Here is a 6,384-nt window from a genome sequence, read left to right on the forward strand (position 1 = left end):
TCCTTCAGCCACTTTGCAGCGTTACCTGACTTTCCATTTTTATATCTGGCTAGCTGAGCACAATTTCTCCTTTGTAACTTTTGTTTTTACATTTAAATCATTCCAGCATCTTTGTTTTGCAAGCAGACAAAATCAATTCAAAGTCTGCATCTTTTCAAGAATTTAATGTATTTTGCATGTGATCAATCATCTGCTTTATTAAAAACAAACTAGCATTTATGAAATATTTAAAAAGTATTACAAAGAAAACATTTTTCTTCAGCACATTTCTGCCTATTAAGCATATTTGCACAAACAGAATAAATAAATGTTGTAAAAAGATGTTCCAGATGGGCTTTGAATGGTTCTGTGTGGAAGATTGTAGTTCTTAGAGTTTTCTGAGCTGATAAAATTCTGCCGCCTTCCTTCCATGGCCCCTGGAAGGACCATTGACTGAATATTAAATACTGTATATTTTGGTTATTAGTAATTAACCTCAAGTGTGTCACAAATGTGTGTTGATACATTTTCCATTTCAGGTGAGTCTGGGGCTGTAACAGATTAATTAATTAGGATATAAGTGAATGATTTAATTATTGCATTTATTGTCATTACAACAAGAATAAGTTCTACAATGAATATGACAGTTTTTCTACATAGGATATTGTGTCCCATATTTTATAATATGTTATGTTTCTTTTTTACCCCAGAATTCTCATGTCAACATTTTTGTATCTCTTGCGAGCAAAAACTCACTTTGTTGATTTCAGGGGGTCATCGCGCCGCTATGATGACGTTTTGACATCAAGAAGTCTCAGACTAGTTTTGATGGGTTTGTTTGATACATTGGTATCATATTTGTATCTGTTTTTCAAAACGTTCAAGGAGTGTAATAGTGAACCAGAAAAAAACTCATTCATTTTGTAAGAATGCAATTAATTTCAAAAGGTTGTCCTACCAAATATAAAATTACAAGTCCCATAAATCTGTTCATTTCAAATCATTCCCAGTCGAAGCAATTTCGGGGAGAAGTCATGCATTGTAAGGCTGTTGTATTTTTGGCCTTGATTACATGGTAATGTGGAATTAGTCACTGTACTATACCACAATTGAGTGTCTTGATTTTTCTAATTAAAAGAAAAACAAATGTTTGATCTGTGGAGTTATTTTATCAGCTAAAGTTCATGTCATCACCTGTCTGTGTTCTTCTGCATTTCTATCACAGGTTACATTGGGTGCCGGCCTAACAGTTAGTGAAACCATGTGAAATATAATGTTCCACTATCTTCTTGCTGTTTTCAATTAATGGACTAGATAAATGCAAACTCTCAGGTGATTACAGATTGATATTTTATGTTCAAAGTATTTCTTTTAACTTGAAAGATCTAAAACTGTTCAAAAGCAGTTCAAAAACAAGGCGATGGATGAGAACAAATGTTTTAAATTGATTCTGTTAAAGAACAACAAGGGAGCATTTGGATGCATGCAACCCAGCTCCCTCCCTACTCACTCTATGCTCACGTCAGATTTTACCCACAACAATGAAAATGGCTGTTTTTAATGTCAGATCACTTTTAAACAAGTCTTTTATCATTAATGATCTGATTTTAGACCATCATTTAACTTGTCTGTTTTTAACTGAAACCTGACTTGGCACTGATGCTCCAGCTATTCTCACTGAGGCTTCTCCACCTTATTTTTAAACTTTTTATTTTCTATCAGGGGAGGAAAGAGAGGAGGCAGCACAGCATCGATTGCTCACAAAACAATAATGTCTGAAAATATTGTATTCAACAAATATTCTTCCTTTGAGCATCATACTTTCCTCTTTGGTGCCCCACCTGTTTTAGCTGTCACGGTGTATAGACCACAAAACCCTCCTTCCTGTTTTATTGAAGAATTTTCTGAATTTTTATCATCTGTTTATATTAGGTACAACAGGATTTTAACTACTGGTGATTTTAATTTACATGTTTATAAAAATGATGATGTCTATGATTGTGAGATTTTAAATCTTCTTAGCAGCATGGATTTTAAAAACATGTCACACAGGCCACTCACAACAGAGGACCATAGACTGTATATAAAATAACTGGACAGAGCAAGCCCCCCTACTTCCGTGTTCCATATAGGAAGTACCACTGGGTTGCAAAAAGGCCAAAGTCCCATTGACTTACATTGAGAAACAGACAGTTATTTCTCAGTCATTTTATATGTCAGAATAATCATTCTTCCTCTGCTGCTTTCTGATTAACTTCTTTTTTCTAATCCTAATTTTTTTTAAAGATTTTTTTCCATTATCACAAGTTATTAGAGTTATAAATTGACCAATCAGATGGCTCAATAAGCGTTTGTGGGTCTGACGTCGAACGTCTGGGGGGTTTGAGTGACAGATGACGGGTAGCCAATGGGAGCAGACTTCATCAATGGGTCCGTGAAGACCTTTTAACACATGCTTTACAATTCAACAATGTAATTATTGTCCTACTGTTGTTTTCCTCATTGGAATGTACCAATGCAGCAGTTTGAAACAACAAGAGGAGCAGGCTGTCGACATTTTTAGATGAGGATTTACTCTGTAGAAATAGATTTCACTCTGAGGTTATGTGCTTTGGACTTTTTTGTTTAACGTTCGTTTTTCTTTTTTTTCACTGTTTTGATTGTAGCTTATAAATTATAAGTTGCATATATGAGCATAAAATCACCAAACAAAGTTTCATTTTCGCTGCACTTTTCCAGCTTCAGCCTGAATTAGACACAGCTGTCTGGGGAGCGCCAGAGAAACATTAAAGGACCTGATCGTATTTTCAAACAGAAAGAAGATCCAGCTGTTCACTTGTTAGGATGGTTATTTATTTTAAATACAGCTGAACGCGCTTCTCACGTGCATCTGATCAGACTGTAACCGGGCCGCGCATGTGAAGTAACGCTGCGGCTCACGCGAGTGGGGAACACGCGCAGTTCGGGCACGGCGTCCCCCAAATGCTCCTTTTATCTCGACAAAAAGGAATAAATGTAAGTAAATCCAAAAGGACCGCTGACAGAATCAAATGTTGGGATGGTTCTCCCCCAAGGGCTTCAGCAATGACTTGTACAATTCTCCCGAGCCGCCGGAAGCTGTTTACATCCGCGGTCACGTGGTCGAGGCGTGGAAAGAGGCAGACGGTTGCAATAAACTCACTCCTGATTGGCGACAGTCCTTCCTGTAGATTCCATGCCTCAGCTATGACTCAGACCAATCGCTGAAGATTGTTTGCGAATGGCGGTATCCGTTTCAGGAAGTGACGGTAAAAGCGGCGGCCTACTTTCGCGAGGAGAGGAAGTAATGCATTTCCAAAGGGGGACCTCCTTGGTCGCTCTGTCCATTATTTTTACAAACCATGCAGCGGACACACCCTCGACCTCGCCATTACCTACGGCCTGTCTGCCGGGGTGTCCTCTGTTGTTGACTTACCAATATCAGATCACTGCTGTGTGTTTTTTAATGTCACCAGTGAAATCCAGCAGGAAGCCTCAGTGAGAACTGTGAGGAAATGTATGGAAGTTTTTTAGTTCCATCAGACTCTGAAATGTTTTTTTTCCCCCTGAATTTTTATTCTGAATTTTTTAAACCTCTGAATTTTTATTCTGAATTTTTTAAACCTCTGAATTTTTTTCTGAATTTTTTAAACCTCTGAATTTTTTAACCTCTGAATTTTTATTCTGAATTTTTTAAACCTCTGAATATTTCTTTCTGAATTTTTTTTAACTTCTGAATTTTTATTCTGAAATTTTTAAACCTCTGAATTTTTATTCTGAATTTTTTTAAATCTCTGAATATTTTTTTCTTAATTTTTTTAACTTCTGAATTTTTATTCTGAAATTTTTAAACCTGTGAATATTTCTTTCTGAATTTTTTTAAATTCTGAATTTTTATTCTGAATTTTTGAGAGGCACCTCGCTGCAGGCTGTCATGGCGGTTTGACGTATGGACGTCGCCATATTGGACGTCAATAGCGATGGACGTCAAACAGTCTATGACCGGAACGAAAACAAAAAGTTTAACCCGGAAAGGGAGTTTTTTTTTTTTTTTTTTTTCCCCGGAGGCGGAGATTGACTTTCTTCCAAGCATTAGTTTACGACAAGCGAGTGTTATTCAACATGGGGAGAATACGAAGGTAAGTTAAAGAGTATGAGATCATAATTCTCTATAAAACAAATATTTGCTTTGCTGATACATTCTGTGACTATGTCAGTTTAAATGACTAAATGCATCACTTATTTCACGTTTGCCTTTTTTCCACAAAGTTATTTTTAATCGGAATGATTCGAAGCTCCGTGTTGATGCTAGGTTAGCTTAGCTAAATAATACGTCGGTTTTCACAGCGTGAACTTCTCAATATTTAATTTTTAATTTTAGTAATGCTTTTATACACCATATTTTCGATGTTTACTTCTAAAACAGAGTGGGGCAAAGACATTAAGTCCTTAATAACAAACAGAAAGGGGCAAACAAGTAAGGCTGAAGCTTTTAGCATGTAAGGACGCATGTCCAGCACAAAAACTGAGGTAAATTCACGTTACTCGTGCAGCATTACGTGCACGTGCTTTAAGTTTGATCTTACTGCACATCTTCAGGGTTAATGCATTTAAAAAAAAATGTTTTCACATCATCTAAAATATAACGTATATTATGTTAAAATGTGTGTTAACACATAATAGTTCAGCCACCATTTGCCAAGAAAGTTTAATAGCTTTATGGAAAGATTGTGAATTGCAAACCTGCTTTACAAAAGCCACAGGCAGAGATAGCATTCGAAATAGAAGAAGCCTTAAATAAAATAAAAAAACACATTAAAAATAGTGATGTGGATACAGAAGATAGCTATTTTTCATCCCATATTTGATACATATAGAAATGAGTTATTTGAACTGTATTTGAAATGTCTAAAAAATATTTTTCTTAATCTTTTTTAGAAAATGATTCGTTGACTTTTTATTTAGATGCACGTGTCAATTCTTACGATAATTTCAGCATGACATGCCAGTTTTGCGGAGGTGGTGGTGCCTGCTGTTGTTGGAAGACAACTCTTTAAACGGGTAGAGAAGAAACATCTGAAGAATTTTTTTCTTTTTCATTTGTGCATTAATATGTTTTCTTTTTACAGTGTAGGTAAACCTTTAGAATCACTTTTGTTGATGGTGAAGTGATTTCATACATGAATTTATATAGATAAAATGTAAAATAATTGTGCCAGATCTTGGGATAATTGTTTCTCTTAATTATTCAATCCCATTTTTATTCAATCTCATTATAGTTACGGACAACTCTTTGCACACTGGACAACAGAGGCCAGGACCTCCTTGATGGGAATGCTCGTCCCAGTTATCAGGCTGAAGAGGAAGCGTGTTCAAAACCCTGAGGTCAGTTATGAAGACTATCAAAATGGATCTTGGTTCATTAGAGGTGTAACAAATCAGTACAACAACGATTTGATTGGAATCTATAGGTGTTGTTCCATAGGTGTATTAGATGTTGCCTATTCGATTCAGCTTCAGAATTGGATCAGTTTGAATGATCCAATTGACTTGAAGTCCGACTAAGGATGTATTTAGACTACATTTCCACCAGTGTGACTCAGATAGAAATATATGGTTCAGAACAGTGCAGGTGAAGTGTCCAGATTCCTTATATTTGAGTTGAATATGTGTACAAACAATCAAGTCTACAAGAATTGATATAAAATGTATTTATATTTTAGCTTCACAAAGTTTAGACCACTCTTTTTTTCCCCACATGAATGTAATACAAAGGGAACGTTTTTAGAAGACTGTATGGTCACGTTTCTTTGCAAAATTCAGTTCTCAAACACATTGGACTGCAATGTTCATTTGGTCATTTTCTGCAGCATCACATTTGAGTTTGCTGGGATTGAACATTGGTCGTTTTTACCTTACAGTTCAATAAATTTATGTCTATATGAAATGATATTTTCAAAGAGAAATTCCATTGTTGACTTATTTAATTTTAATAAGCTATGTTGATTTAATTTCATTCTTCCTCAGACAGAACGTGTGTGCATGGCTGACCCGCTGAAGTTCTGTATTTTTCAAACTTCGAAAACCAGGACAAAGGTTTGTTATGAGTGTGAAGTAACATGCATGAGAATCTTTCATTCACCACCCACCCCCCAATCTTTTGTATAAATAAATAAAAATTTCATTATGTGCTTAGACTCCTCTACCCAGATGTTGAACCTCTTCAGTGGTTGCAGTGCCAAACCTGCAGCGGATGGCTTCACCAGGACTGCGCTGGAGAATGCAGCAAAGTCTTGGAAAATGAATCCTTCGACTGTGGATGCACAGATTTGCCTGACAGCACTGGGTAAAAAGAGAAAACAACTTTCTTGATACTAAATGACTATT

This window comes from Oryzias melastigma, linkage group LG10 (assembly GCF_002922805.2).
Source record: "Oryzias melastigma strain HK-1 linkage group LG10, ASM292280v2, whole genome shotgun sequence".
Classification (NCBI taxonomy): Eukaryota; Metazoa; Chordata; class Actinopteri; order Beloniformes; family Adrianichthyidae; genus Oryzias; species Oryzias melastigma.